This window comes from Carassius auratus, chromosome 35, assembly GCF_003368295.1.
Source record: "Carassius auratus strain Wakin chromosome 35, ASM336829v1, whole genome shotgun sequence".
Classification (NCBI taxonomy): domain Eukaryota; kingdom Metazoa; phylum Chordata; class Actinopteri; order Cypriniformes; family Cyprinidae; genus Carassius; species Carassius auratus.
Window position 1 is genome coordinate 14,514,810 of NC_039277.1, and position 16,731 is coordinate 14,531,540.

The window sequence follows — 16,731 nt, forward strand, 5'->3', positions numbered from 1 at the left end:
GGGACAGCGGGACACAACAATACAATCCTGCTTAGGGCACCCATTTGGCCAGCAGCAGCCCTGAATAAAAGATTTACAAACAAACTACATAATATTAAAATAGATGTAGAAAGATTATAACTATTATGATTATTCACCTTAATGAGTTTAAACAAATTAAATTTTTTGTGAAATTAATCTCAGAATAATGGCTTCATCAGTTTAATTACATCTTATGTTCTGAAAAAAATATTGACCAGAGAGGATGCTGGTTGAAATATTTTTAGGGTTAAGATGAGTTTAACAGTTTTTTTAAACCAGGGATAAAATAAAGCATATACCATAGGATTCAGACCTGAGTTCATATACATGAACCATGTCAAAACATTTATGGTTGTGGAAGAAACTGCTGATATGGAACAGATATAGTATGGAATCCAACAAAGCAGATAAACTGTGACAATGATTCCTAATGTCAGAGCAGCTTTGCCTTCAGATTTCCTTTTCACTGAACCTTCATTTATGCATTTGCCACCTTTCATCAGGGTGTTTATAACTTTCACTTGCTGATGTACAACATAGAAAATCCTCAAATATAAAGATATGATCAAGATACAAGGAAAAATAAAAGACATGAACAGATCAGTGACTATCCAAGCAAAACCCACTAAAACAGAACACTCTCCATAACATATGTTTGTTTTGCGTGAAATGTTATTAATTACCAAGGTAGTGTTATAAGTTGAGGAGCAAACCCAGCTCAGACAGATGCTTATTAATGTTTTAGTTGTGGTTATTTTCTGTGGGTACAGTAAAGGTTGACAAATAGCTATATAACGATCAACAGCAATTAAAACTAAATTACTAAGAGATGCTGGGAGAAGCATCCAAATAAATATTGAATAGAGTCTACAGAAAGTGTCTCCAAAGTACCAGCACATCTCAATCAGCCTCGAGGCCTCTATGGGCATCACAAGTCCAATAAGCATGTCAGCCACAGCCAGAGAGAGAATGATCAGATTTGTTGGAGTGTGAAGTTTCTTGAAGTGAGAGATGGAGATGATCACCAGCAGGTTCAGAAACACAGTCCATGCTGATAGCCCTAATACAAACACATAAATTATATTGTATTCATGATTGGATTGTTTTCCCTTGATACAGGATGAGTTGATGGCAGGAAAGCAGTATTGAATCTCATGATCTTCTGTCTCATAGGCCATGAGTGAATCTCCTCCGGTTAGGAGTTTGTTCTGCCCTCCTTAATGTCCTTTCATTTATAAAGTGTCAATGATGACACCGACCAACCCATCAACCGCCCACTCTGATGCTGCATAATGACCCCCCCCCCCTTCATTTTGACATTGAGTTTTTTGTAGTAATTGTTTAATTTTTTATTTTGCCATTAATTATCATAATTAATAGTATAATCTCTTTCACCATAGTTTCATAATGAACCATATATATATATATATATATATATATATATATATATATATATATATATATATATATATATATTTCATTTTCATAAGGGTTGTCCTTGACTAAAGATTTTTCTGGTAATTGTTCATTTTTTTAGTAATTGTTCATTTTAAACATCAGTGTTCATTAATGACCTTTAATCACCTACATAGACTAAAAAGTGCTCAAGCACATGCCACAGCACACCGGTAAGTAAGTGCATTAAGATTTTAGTAATCTATTGATAAACTAGTGGTAAGAGATTAATTCAGTGACACTGACTTGTCATCTTCACAGTAGTGAATGTGTCTGCATGCAAATTTCATGTGGATTACATAATCTAAAAATGTAAATGTGTATAAATATTATTTTTCAGATTTGAATTGTTTCATTTGAAAGTAGACATTTCAGTCTCTCTCTCTCTCTCTCTCTCTCTCTCTCTCTCTCTCTCTCTCTCTCTCTCTCTCTCTCTCTCTCTATATATATATATATATATATATATATTTTTTTTTTTTTTTTTCATGTCTGTAAGGCAATTCAAGTTCACAGAGGCCGAGTCGGCAAAAAGCGCATCCTGTTTGCTCTGATTATTTTTCAAAAGACGATTTGTCCGTCAAGGACTATGTGACCTCCCCAATCCTGTTGAATTGTTTTTTCTCCAACTGAGCGACTTATAAATTTAGGTCGACCAAACCTCTTCTTGTCAACTAAAGGTAGTCGACTATTATGGGGTCATCCCTACATGCATACATGATGCTGTTTTGTTTATAGTTCTTTAAGCAACTTAATTATACATGGTTTATAAACATTATTTTAAATATTATGCAGTTTTTTCACAGTCATGTTTTCTTATGCTTTGAATGAACATGGACTAGTAATATTTTGCCCAATTCAACCTCTTGTGGCCTCAGAAGAGAAACCAAAAACCTTTCTTCACCATAACTGAAATTATGTATTTTAAATTTGAATAGAATTAAGCTAGAAGATCAATATATGATCTTTTATTAACAAGGTTTGGGAGGAGCATGTCATATACTATAGCCTAATTAGCACAGGTGGAGTGCACCATGGTATGAATGCAGCTGACTTACCTCTATTCATTGAAGGTTTATCAGCATTCAGTTTGCACCTTTTGCTATTATACATCAAGAGTCAGCTTCACCAATTTAGACAACGAGGTCCACCTTTTTTTTCTAATGTGGAAGTAAATACTATAACGCACTTACATTTATAATGTGTTAAAATTCTGTTTTGCTAGCTGATAATTAAGAAGTAATGTGGCGGGAGCACACACAGAACACTATTAAATGTTGTGATGGTACATATTTACCACACCCGTGGTGTATGACACAGTGGGAGGTTGAAGTGAAGATGTGGCCTGCCATAACTTATATGGACAATTTTATTTATTTTGTTTTGTCACTTGGAGTAGATGGGTTAGTAATGTTACCTGCACAGCAAGAAGGTCGGTGCTGGTACATGAAACAGAAAGCAAATTCATGTTTTTAAAAGCAGAGGTGAATCCCAGTACCCAGTAAATATGTGATTGGATTGAGGTAAATGGTAAATTACTAATGTCTCCTTATTCTCTTTTATCTGTGAAAACATGGTTTTAAAGTTGTAATGAAATATTTGTTTTGTCCTTATCCATAAACTAATTACTATACAGTGCAGAATTATGGCTGATTAATTGCATTCAAAATAAGTTATAACTAAAATAAATGCGTGTACTTTATATATCTCTTTATTTTGGGTGCAATTGTTCATTTCACTACCCTATTCAGAATGTTTTCCATTTGTTCCATGAGTTTTGAAAAAGAGACAAATTGACAATTATTTATCTAGCATTGCTAAACTGTATTATTTTCAGTGAGGGAGAAATTTTAATAAACTGCACCTTAACATTTTAACTATGTCTTTGTGTGTGCATATACAGCTGCTGGTTATATAATTAGAATATCATCACAGAGTTGATTTCACTAATTCCATTCAAAAAGTGAAACTTGTACACAGACTGATAAATTTCAAATTTTTATTTCTTTTAATTTTGATTATTAAAACGGACAACTAAGGAAAATCCCAAATTCAGTATCTCAGAAAATTAGAATATTGTGAAAAGGTTCAATATTGAAGACACCTGGTGCCACACTGTAATCAGCTAATTAACTCAAAACACCTGCAAAGGCTGGCAGCCATATCACCCTGGAGCCCAAGACCGGTTGGCCATTAAAGCTAAGCAAGGCTGAGCATGGTCAGTACCTGGATGGGAGACCTCCTGGGAAAACTAGGTTGCTGATGGAGGAGGTGCTAGTGGGGTCAACAGGGGTACACACCCTGTGGTCTGTGTGGGCCCTAGCGCCCCAGTGTAGTGATGGGGACACTATACTCTCAACAAGCACCGTCCTTCAGATGAGACGTTAAACTGAGGTCCTGACTAAATTTGCCCATTGGCCTCTGACCATCATGGCCTCCTAACAATCCCCATATCCACTGATTGGCTTCATCACGCTGTCTCCTCTCCACCAGTAAGCTGGTGTGTGGAGGGCGTTCTGGCACATCATGGCTGCCGTCCCATGATTCAGGAGGATGCTGCACACTGGTGGTGGATGAGGAGATACCATCCTGACTATGTAAATCATTTTGAGTGCCTAGAAAAGCGCTAATTAGAATATAATCAAAAAGTTGATCTATTTCACTAATTCCATTCAAAAAGTGAAACTTGTATATTATATCCATTCATTACACACAGACTGACATATTTGAAATGTTTAGTTCTTTTAATTTTGATGATTATAACTGACAACTAAGGAACATCCCAAATTCAGTATCTCAGAAAATTAGAACATTGTGAAAAGGTTCAATATTGAAGAGACCTGGTCCAAGAACCAATACACACAGACATGGGTTTCAGCTGTCGCATTTCTTGTGTCAAACCACTCTTGAACAACAGACATGGGGTGCCATGGCATCTGCTGGTGTTGGTCCACTGTGTTTTCTGAGGTCCAAGGTCAGTGCAGCAGTATACCAGGATGTTTTAGAGCACTTCATGCTTCCTGCTGCTGACCAACTTTATGGAGATGCAGATTTAAATTTTCCAACAGGACTTGGCACCTGCACACAGTGCCAAAGCTACCAGTAACTAGTTTAAGGACCATGGTATCCCTGTTCTTAATTGGGCACCAAACTGACCTGACCTGACCTGATTGTGAAGAGGAAGATGCGATATGCCAGACCCAACAATGCAGAAGAGCTGAAGGCCACTATCAGAGCAACCTGGGCTCTCATAACACCTGAGCAGTGCCACAGACTGATTGACTCCATGCCATGCCGCATTGCTGCAGTAATTCAGGTAAAAGGAGCCCCAACTAAGTATTGAGTGCTGTATATGCTCATACTTTCTCATTTTACATACATCCACTTTTTGAATGGAATTAGTGAAATAAATCAACTTTTTGATGATATTCAAGCTCAAACAATAAAAGTAACAGTAACAATCAAATGCTAATTAAAAAAAAAATAAGTCTTAAGTCTACCTTTAAAAATGTCGTAGCCCTGTGCTTCCCTAAGATCAGGAGGCAGAGAATTCCAAAGGACAGGAGCATATGAAGAAAAGGCCCAGTCACCCATAGATCGTAAGCGTGTTTGAGGAGCAGCCAACAAGTTGGATTGTGAAGAACGCAGCATCCGAGTTGGGGTATAGGAAGTTAACAACGCAAATAAATAATAAGGGGCCAAGCCATGCAATGCTTTATATGTCAGCATCATAATTTTAAAATCCACTCTGAATCGGACTGGGAGCCAGTGTAAGGACTCCAAAACTGGATTGATGTGATTGCTTACCCTGGACCCAGTCAGTATCCTGGCAGCCGAGTTTTTTACATATTGCAGTTTGTTAAGTGTGGATTTAGAGACTCCGGCTAGAAGGGTGTTACAGTAATCTATCCTAGAGATGACAAAGGAATTCATCAGCTTTTCAGCTACTGAGAAATTTAGCATAGGATGTAATCTAGCTATATTTCTGAGGTGAAAAAAGGGATGATTTAACTGTAGTCTGGACAAAAGAATCAAATGAAAGCCTGGTATCAAAAATAACTCCAAGATTCCTCACTTTAGCTTGAGTAGCCAAGACAGAGCCATCAATAGTCAAAGATAAGGAACCAGTTTTGAAATTTGATGACGGGAACCAATAAGCATAACTTCAGTTTTACCACTATTCAGACACAAAAAATTTGTACTCATCCATTCCTTTATCTCAGAAACACAGCCGGACAGAAAATCAACATCAAGATGTTCACCAGACTTTGAGTGTATATAAATCTGCGTATCATCAGCATAAAAGTGATAATGGAGGCCAAGCGATCGCAACAACTGTCCAAGTGGTGCCAGATAAATATTAAAAAGCAGAGGGCCCAAGACTAAGCCCTGAGGAACCCCAGTGAAAACAGAGCTAATCTCAGACCTGAAACCGCCCATGGAAACGAACTGAGAGCGGTCAGTAAAATAGGATTTAAACCACTTCAAAGCTGTCCCCGACACACCAAAATCTTGTTTAAGGCGGGCGAGTAATAGACTATGATCAAAAGTATCAAAAGCTGCTCTTAAATCAAGAAGAATGAGAATGGAAATCACACAAGAGTCAGAAGCCATCAACAAATCATTGGTAACATTGACCAAAGACGTTTCAGTACTGTGGAATTTACGAAAACCTGACTGAAGAGGATCAAACAGGTTATTAATTGCGAGATGGTTACGTAGATGAAAGACAACAACACGCTCAATTATTTTTGCCATGAACGGAAGGTTGGAGATAGGCCGAAAATTATTAAAATCCTCCAGAGTGGTATTTTCTTTTTTTGGTACTGGGGTTACAGCAGCAATCTTTAATGTGGCTGGAACCTCTCCCATCTGCAATGAACCATTCATAATACTAAGGACAATAGGGCTCAAAACATCGAAGCAAGATTTAAATCAGCTTGAGGGAATGGGATCAAGCAAGCAAGTGGTAGATTTCATGCTTGATATCTCCCTTTTGAGACACTCAGAATCAAGATGTGGAAAATTAGTGAGAGGAAAACCAGTAAACCCAGATGAACAGAGAAGTGAGACAGTGGGAGCAGATGCAACAGAAATTTGTTTGCGAACACTATCAATTTTAGAGTTAAATTTAAGAAATTAAATTAAGAAAATAATCACATAGCTGTTGAGAAACAGGCAAGGTGGTGGCAGCAGTCTATTTATAGTTTGAAACAAATGTCTGGGGTTTCCTTGATTGTTTTCAATAGTCTGAGAAAAATGAGAAGATCTTTCAGTCTCAATTAATGCTCTGTAGTCACCCAGAAGGTCCTTCCAAGCCAAATAATGACCATTCAAGCCAGTAAGACGCCATTTACGCTCCATTTTACGACATGCAGCCTTCCTAGTGGGCAAATTATCATTATACCAAGGAGCAGTGCGGTCAGAAGTAATCTGACGTGACCTTAGAGGAGCATAAGAGTCAAGATAAGTAACCATTGCATTGTTAAACTGTGAAACTTTCTCCTCCAAAGATGTTGAATGCTGGTCACTTAAAGTGGATACAACAGAATTAGAAAAAAATGTTTGATCAATAGACTTCCACTTCCGGAATGTTGCAGTTCGTTTTGTAGGCACACTTGAAATATGCATCTCCAGATTAAAGAAAACAGCTGTGTGATCAGACAATCCAATGTCAACAGATGATAACTGTGATACAAATGAACCATTTGATATCACAAGATCCAGGGTATGGCCTTTACAATGAGTTGGGCCTGTTACCAGCTGTGAGAAGTCAAGACAGTCAAGAAGCGATGAAAATTCCTTGGCAAACGCAGAATCACTTCGGTCCACATGTATATTAAAGTCCCCCACAATAAGAATTCTATGGAACTTCAAGCTCAACATAGACAGAAACTCAGCAAATTCTGATGTAAAAGCTTTGTGTGATGTCTTAGGTGGTTTATAGACTGTTGCAATGATGGTAGATGTAGGAGCAGAAATACTCAGAACTAGGCATTCAAATGATGAGATCTGGGAAATAGAAACAGGGCTTATCTTGAATTGCAGGTAGTAAATCACAATAATGTCTCCACCTCTGCCAGATAACCTCGGAAGATCTAAGATTCCAAAACCAACAGGAGTGATCTGATTGAACAGAAGTCCATTACATTTGCCTTACCACGCACTTTTAAACCTCACTGAAATGATACAGACATAAGTTCTATAAATGATAGGTTAAAAAAAATAGCCTGAATGCACTGTAAGTCGCTGGATAAAAGTGTCTGCAAAATGCTTAAATGTAATTTTAAATTTTAATTTCCATGCAAGTATTCTGGCAGGACCAAGTTATTTAGGGACCTATTTCACCATTCACTGGCGTGATCACTCAAAATTAATCTAAAATGCAACTACTCTCGTGTTTTGACAAAGGAAAGCAAATGTGAGTAAAATTACTGTTGCCTTTTTAGGACCATAATACGAAAATCAGGTAAATATCTTTAGAAACCACTTTGAAGTGAATAGCACATAACTGCTATTAACCCATTTGCTTGCAAGCATTGCCAGTGGCCCCAGTTTATTATCGTTTCACTTTCACAGCACGTTAAACATCACTCTCTTACTTGATCTGGATGAACCGTGCATCAGTTGAAAGTCTAAAGACTCTGGCTTCGATATTTGACCAATATTTCGATAAAACGTAATTTCAGTTACAGTTATTTAGCAATTTATGTCAGGAAAACGATTCCGATTCCTGAACTGTAAATCCAAGTGTCAGCTTGTGGACAAATGTTGATCATGTATCTAGTCAGAAAGAATCGTGAGCAGAAACATTTTTATTCTGGGTATGTAATTTCTGTCTCCAAGCCAAAAATGGAGGGTGACTGGTAAGGGGTTAACGTTACTGCTATAAACATGTCTTTCCGTACAACGTCTTACAAGACTAAACATGCTTCATCGTTTCCAAAAGCCTCTGTTTGCATGGTCCATACTACAACGTGAAAACAGCATTCCAAATGTATCTGCTCTGGAGACTGTCTAAAAAGGCCGGAGGCCAAATGAGAGGAAAGATGCTTTTCCAACAGAAACATAATAATGTGGGCAAGGCTTGAGGAATTGTCAAACCAGGCAACCAATTGCTAAGCTTGCAACACAGTAGGCTACCCATTCATTTTTAGCTTGCCCCATCAAATATCACTTACCCTTTTTACTCTTCCCGCAGCCAACATCTATAGCAGCCGAAGCAAGCTCTGCAGGTGGCCCAAGCAGCTATCTCTCCTCCTCTTCCCATCCTCCCCTTTACTTCTCTGTTTTCCGCATCTCCCCACTGCTGCTGCAGTGTCTGCTCCCGCAGGAGCCTTTCCTGTATCTCCTCACTGCCACAGCAGTGGCTACTCCTGCAGGAGCCTTTCCTGTATCTCCTCACTGCTGCAGCAGTGTATGCTCCCGCAGGAGACTTTCCCGTATCTCCTCACTGCCGCAGCAGTGTCTGCTCCCACAAAAAAAAAAAAAAAAACATCACCTCCGCTTAAAAAGTATGCCATGCATCTTAGGTTACGGTGATAGTATAATGTATCAATGATAGCCAAGACGATATTAGGCTCATTCTCCAATCAACGTTTTCTATTATCATTATTAGGCGGCCTACCATACTTCAGCTATCAAACCGCTCCGTTATCCCATCTCAGCAATGCATTTCACGTTTGCCTGTGCTCTCAAAGGATGATGTGAGCCAGTAGGTGGCGAAGAAGTCTCCATTCACAAATAGACATACATCGTTTGCAGATATAAGGTATTACATCTTACTTTAATAGGTAATCCGATACGTGCCATATTTTAAACGAGCTCTCACTAACTAAGTTTAATGCCACAGTTACGTTAGAAGGCATCTCATTCTTGTTTTGGGGGCAGTGCGTCGGTCCCATCGTGAGGCACGTGGTCCAGAGCGCATATGACCAAGGCATCAGTTCAACCGAACTCACTCCAAATATATGAACTTACCTGTTCTTGAATACCTTATAATTAAGGCGTTCGTTTACATCCATATTAGGGTTAAATCGTTGGACTTTAAATTAAATTTACTATTGTTTTTGCACCATTGACTGATTTTGCAGAAAATTTAGACTGATAACTTCTGTGTGCAGATGCAAAAAAAAAAAAAAAAAAATTCACAGGACAAGCGAGATGACAGTAGTGCCGACTACATGAACTAGCTGTTTTAAATATAGTATTTTATATTTAATGCCAGTTTATCAGTACGTCCGAAAGTATATTTTTCAATTATTGGTGATTCCATAGGCTTTTTCGTGCACCTGCATGGTTAAAATGGCAAATAGTAAGCTCAGACAAGAATAAAGAATCTTTCTCTTACTCCACTCCGATTACATCGTCGATATGTACCATCGATCTCATGTGCTGACAATATGACGATTTTACAATGACCAAATCGCTGATTCATGGCACCTATTTGGGGTACACTGGCACAGGAAATCCAATTTATTTTTGCACATTTAATTTAGAATACAATGACTGCATCAAAATTTTTCTGACTCGTTATTGGAAGCAGCTCATTGGATTTTCTAAACAATTATTCAAGTAAGCCTCACAGCGTCTACCCTCGTAGACAACCAAATCATCCTTAGTATTGAACTCCCTGTCAGGCGCTGCAAGAGTGCTCCCGGTGGAGCCAACCTTTGCCTTCTCTGTTCAACTATCAGCAAAGCTTATTCGTATGACATCGCAAGTATTAAACTCCTGTCAGATGCTGCAAGAGCTTTCCCGCTTAAGCAATCTTGGACTTTCCATCCGACCACCAGCGAAGCTTACCTGATTAATGCCCGATGAACCCAATAAAAAAAAAAAAAAGAATTATTTAATTCAGCGACACTTACATATTGAACACCAACGAGTACTACGAAGGTAAGCCTCCTGGCTAGACAACCTTTTCCGTCCGTCAGCCAGAGAGGTTTACCCGTTCGATTCCTGGAGCTAAGCTCCTATCGGGCGTCAGTCAGAGCCTCCCGGCTAGACAACCTGACCTTTTCCATCCTTTGGCCAGTGAGGCTTCCCCTTTCTATGCGAGTGCTCCCATCGGATGCTGGCGAGAGCCTCCTGGCCAGTCAACCACTACCATTACACGTGGTCTAGGCTGCGAAACCGATCTACCCAATAAGCAAGCCATCTGATGCTGCAAGTACCAAACACACAAACAAACCCTCCTTCCTTCCTATGGTCGTCGAGGCTTACCCATCTCATGCCGTGAGTAGCAAACTCCCATAAGCCATCGACGAGAGCCTCACGGCCACACAAAATTACCTTTTCCATCCTATGGCCTGCGAGGCTTACCCAGTTGTTTCCGGGAACAGGAAGTCCCAGTTGGATGCTGTTGAGAGCCTCCTGGCCACTTAATGTTACCTTTTCTGTCTCACATCTGGATAGGCTTACCCATTCGATGCGTGCGCTCCCTTCGGAAGCCGGCAAGAGCCTCCCGGTTAGACAACCTTACCTTTCCACTCTACAGTCGGTGAGACTTAACCCGTTCGATGCGTGTGCTCCCGTCGGACGTCGGTAAGAGTCTCTCGGCCACGCAACTTACCTTTAGGGGAGGCTTAACCCTCCGACGATACGAGTCTCGACCTCTTGTCAAATCCTGCAAAAAAAAACAAACAAACAAAAAAAAAAACTCTCTGCTATCCTCCCATCTTTTAACCCCGCCTGACGAGGCTTGCCCGTTCGATGCTCTGAGTTAAATCCCCCATCGGATGCTGCGAGAGTCCTCCCAGTCGGGTTTTCCTTTCCACTCTCCCCGTCCGGTGAGGCTTACCCATCTAATGCGTGCGCTCCCTTCAGATGTCTCGCGAGAGTTCTCCTGGTTGGGCCTATACTTGCTGGCCGCAAGCGAGTCTCATCCATCCGATGCCATGGGATCTCCCTTCGGATGTCCTTCGGATGAGTCCTCCTTGTCGGCCAGCCCAAAGCTTTTTATCTGCCAATCCGAGAGGACCCAGACGTCCATCATCCTGAGTCTCAATCTCCTGTCGGAAGCTTCATGGGCCCTCTCGGTCAGGATTAGGCCCTTCGCCCTCTGAATAGCAGGGGCTATCAGCCAGTAGGGTCCTCCCGGTCGGGCACCACAACCATGCTGCTCCTCCTCATCAGCCGGGCTCACCGTGCGTCTACAACCACGTAGTTCACTACCATACCTCAGCTAATTATATGTAAGTGTGAACTAGTGAAATTATGTTTTTATAAACAAGATTCGGGAGGAGCGCGTCAGATACTTAGCCTAATCGACACAGGTGGACCTTAATCAAGTAATCAATCCCATAGTATAAATATCGCTGACTTACTTCTATCAAATTTGCCGGTTTTTCAGAATCCCTCCTCCACCCCATCTCCTCACTTTGAGTTCACTTTATAAATAGATGGGGACCATTCCCGAGCTTGGAGCCCTCCCCCGGAAAGTACGCAAAATACGCATACCATACCTCAGCTAATTATATGTAAGCATGAGCTAGTGAAATATATATAATCTGAAGTGCATATTAAAGCACAATAGTGATTAAAAAAAAAAAAATCTTCTTCCAGGGAGTCCTGGCCAAGATGATTGTACAAAAATTTAACATAAAATTATTAAAGGTAAAAAACAAATAAACAGTGGCAAACACACACAGCAAACTGATGCTTTCTACATGGACCTCAGTAATCTGATTGTAATAGGACTAGAAGCACAATCAGAATAAAACATTTACATGTAAACACATCAATCATTGAATTGACCAGCTCCGACTAAAATTTTGATCGGATTCTAAGAAGTGATTTATTCGTCTTGTAATCCGAGCGAGAGGACATGTAAACACTTGAATCACTTGAAAACCAAAACTGGAAAGTAGTTTTGTGCACGCGCATGCACAGTGATGTAGAAATAGCGTAATGATGTATGACGAGTGGAATGAGCTGTTCTTCCTATATATAGTGTCATAAATAAGTGTCCTTCCATTTTATTCATGTAAACACTACGTTCGGATTCGTCAATCAGAATGAATTCATTCCGATGGAAGCAAAAAGTGTCCATGTAATTTCACCTAGTGATATAAGAATTATTTAACAATTTAATATATCAATTAATCAATCCACTAAATTAATCAAAAGGTGGTGTACAACATTTAAATAATAAATAAAAAGAGAAGTGTGTGAGTGTGTGTGAGCTTTTTGAGCATTTTGTTTGGATTTTGTTTGGATCATAAAAAAATGGCCTACATGAGGTGATGTTCAGCTGTAACAGTATTTATTCAAATCAGTTTATATTGAACAATAAACATTACTTCAACTTATGAAAAGTTTGAATAAAAAAAAAAGCATATTTAATATTTTAATTGTTAGGCTTTACCTTTGTGTAGCTCCAACCTTTTTAAATCCCTTTTGAATTAATCTGAAGTAACTTTATTTCAGATGTTTTAATCTGAGTGTGCTTTAAGCCATTTTACTTATTCACTTTGTGATAAACCACCATGATAATACATATGACCCATATACATATGACCCATATGATACACAAATAGTCCTATATGACTGTCCTCTTTGTCATTGTGTCTTTGATTTATATCAACACAGATTCAGCATGACTGATACAAGATTTGTGATTCTTGCTCAATTTTCCTAATAAGCTAATGCAACACAACTGAACATTTTTCTGAGCTGAACAGAATTCTGATGAAACCTGTATTTAAACAGATTAGAATGATAAAATAATGATACTCAGTGAAACAAAGTATATAATATTAAAATGAATGTAGTGTACATTATAACTATTATAATTTATTTACCTTTAAGATTTTGACAATGGCAGTTTTCGTGAAATTGTTCTCAGAATGATGGCTTTATCAGTTTAATTACAATTGATGTTCTGTAAAAATATTGACCAGAGAGGATGCTGGCTGAAATATTTTCAGAGTTAAGATGAGTTTAACTGTCTTTTTAAACCAGGGGTAGAATAAAGCATAGATCATAGGATTCAGACCTGAGTTAATATACACAACCCATGTCAAAACATTTATGGTTGTGGAGGAAACTGCTGTTATGAAACAGATATAGTATGGAATCCAACAAAGCAGATAAACTGTGACAATGATTCCTAATGTCAGAGCAGCTTTGCTCTCAGATTTCCTTCTTACTGAACCTTCATTTATGCATTTGCCACCCTTTATCAGGGTGTTTATAACTTTTACTTGCTGATGTACAACATAGAAAATTCTCAGATATAAAGATATGATCAGGATACAAGGAAAAATAAAAGACATGAACAGATCAGTGACTCTCCAAGCAAAACCCACCAAAGCAGAACACTCTCCATAACACATGTTTGTTTTGTGTAAAATTTCAAAATAACCGTTATTAATTATAAAGGCACTGTTATAAGTTGAAGTGCAAACCCAGCTGAGACAGATGCTTATTAATGTTTTAGTAATGGTTATTTTCTGTAGGTACAGTAAAGGGTGACAAACAGCCACATAACGATCAACAGCAATTAAAACTAAATTACTAAGAGATGTTGTGAGGAGCATCCAAATAAATATTGAATAGAGTCCACAGAAAGTGTCTCCAAAATACCAACACATATCAACCAGCCTTGTCGCCTCTATGGGCATCACAAGTCCAACAAACATGTCAGTCACAGCCAGAGAGAGAATGATCAGGTTGGTTGGAGTGTGAAGCTTCTTGAAGTGAGAGATGGAGATGATCACCATCAGGTTCAGAAACATAGTCCATGCAGACAGCACGGATACAAACACATAAATGATATTGTATTCATGACTGGAGCGTTTTGCCTTGATACATGATGAGTTGATGGCAGGAAAGCAGTACTGAATCTCATGATCATCTGTCTCATAGGCCATGTGTGAGTCTTCTCCTGTTTGGAGTTTGTTCTGCTCTCCTTACTGTCCTTTCATTTATACAGTGTCTGGATCAGACTGACCAACCCATCTACCGCCCACTTTGATTCTGCATAATGATTTTTTTTTTCCTCCAACACTTTTAACCTTAATGTGATTATTTAGGACCTACGCTGTATTCCTGCTACATTTTTTTTTTTTTTTGTAATATATTTTAGTATATTTATTTTTCCATCAATTATCTATAATATAGTGGCCTTCAATAGACTAATTTGAGCCACCACAGTTTCATAATGAACGAAAAATATTTTTCTAGAACTTTTCATTAGGGGTGTCCTCGGCTAACAATTTTTCTGGTTGACTAGTAGTCATTCATTTTAGGCATTAGTTGACTAATCACACGTTTATTAATAAACCATTTAAATCATGCAAATTAAACATTAATTGCCTACATTGCATAACAGCTCAAGCATTTGCATAAAGCTTGACATAGCAGACCAACAGAAGTAATGATGAATGGGTCATGGAAAAACAGTAATATTTAACTGCATTAACATTTTAATAATCTATTGATAAACTATCTATTGATAAACTATTGATAAACTAGTTTGATAAAAGTGTTTTCAGTTTAAGAGATTAATTTGTAAACACTTTGTAAAGTAGTGGATATGCCTGCATGCAAATTCCATACAGAATACATATTCGGAGAATATATATATCAGTAGTGTAGCCAGAAAACAGACTCTGGGTGTGCATATGAAAATCTGGGTGTGCCACATTTATTGTCAGATTACTGTGCAAAATTATGGGATAGTATTTTTGTCGCACTGCTTCCGTCCAACCATACTCCTCATGGTAATTTGCAGGTCGTGTCAAAATGTAGTTAATTGTTAAATGTAATAATTTTCTTCCAAATACGATAATTTTGAACTTCTGGTACAATACTTGGACATTCCCAATCTGGAAACACTGTCTGCTGATGTAAGGCCCGGGGTCCGGGGAGGGAGAAACATCCTCATCAGGTGTAACGTTAGGCCTTGTGTCTGGCTGTCCATCAAGCCAAGGTTTTTTGCTTAAAAAAAATTAAGAAAGGAGCTCTGCAACCTATTGCTAGCTAGCAATGTGCAATCAAAAATTATCTGTTTATATCATAGACTGCTGGGGTCACAGTCAGCTGCTGTTTGCTGATTGGTTGGCAGTCCAAATGTCGGCAGATATATTATAACAAAAATAATTTCAAATGTAAATTACATTTTAACATTTTTGTCATTATTGCACCATATATTGGATTCTTATTTCTGTGCTGTAACTCTCGCTAAACTGAATGAAAATGTTATTTGATAATGTAAATGTTCTTTACTCTCTGAAAAATGAAAGTGTCAAAATAAGTAACTTACAATATTGTTATTAAAATTTACATTAAATGCAAATTCAGTCGTATTAAAAATATGTTATGGCATGATATGGCACTTAAGTAAAAAGTCAGGGTTTTATGTGTAGTTAATAGATTACACTACCTTTCCATTTATTGATCAAATAACAATCTATAAAGGTGCAAAACACGTTTACTTATACGATTGAGAATCGAGATATTTCCTGATATATTAAGCATGTTTGGAATTGTTTTGAATAAAAAGGAAAAATAAATAAAACATAAACCTATATAAGTTGTACAGTGCTTTCATAGCATGACTCAGTTGTTTATTGTTTTGTATCAATATTTAAGGTGGACTTATTGATTAGGTGCAAGAATAGTAGTGATGGTTAAAATAAAAGATTGATGATGAAATAGTAGATTGTGCCTTGTTCGTAGATGGACAGAGACTGGAAAGTAATAGATCAGATGAGGAGATGGAGATAGAGGAAGAAAAAGAGGCAAATGTAGACGCACAAGTGACAGAAAGAGCAGGTAAGCAAGCTAGGAGACAGAGAATGGTGAGAAAGAGGAAAATGTAGAGTGTTTTCTGTAGTTTTTACTATAACAGCTGTTCTTAATTATTCTGTAGAACAGAGAAGAAAAAGCCTTCAGGTTGGGACAATTTAAGACATTTCAGTTTCTAATCCCAGAGCTATTATTAGGTGGAAATCATTTTTATTTTTTTACTTTTAAACTTAAAATTGTCTCTTCTTTTTCTTTTTAAAAACTGCATCATAGCATTTGCTGCCATATCAATACATAATCATCCATATCGATACGCAAATCGGCAAGGAATGCTTCACAATATATTGCTGTATTGCTATTTTGAACCGCATTATTTAAAGCCTTGTTCCATGTGCCCCTTTTATACTTTGAGCACCTGCCCCTCCAAAGGTCTCTGCAAGGCCCTGGATCTAAACCATCTTAGAGCCTGCCCTTGAATACCTGTATAGTTTTGTTATCGATCTA

The 16,731-nt window shown here is 38.2% G+C and overlaps 2 pseudogenes; both read right to left on the reverse strand.

Annotated features, from left to right (window-relative positions):
- Positions 1-212: 212 nt before the first annotated feature.
- Positions 213-9,377, reverse strand: LOC113053913 (trace amine-associated receptor 13c-like; annotated as a pseudogene).
- A 3,966-nt stretch (positions 9,378-13,343) lies between these two features.
- Positions 13,344-14,402, reverse strand: LOC113054840 (trace amine-associated receptor 13c-like; annotated as a pseudogene).
- Between the last annotated feature and the right edge of the window lie 2,329 nt (positions 14,403-16,731).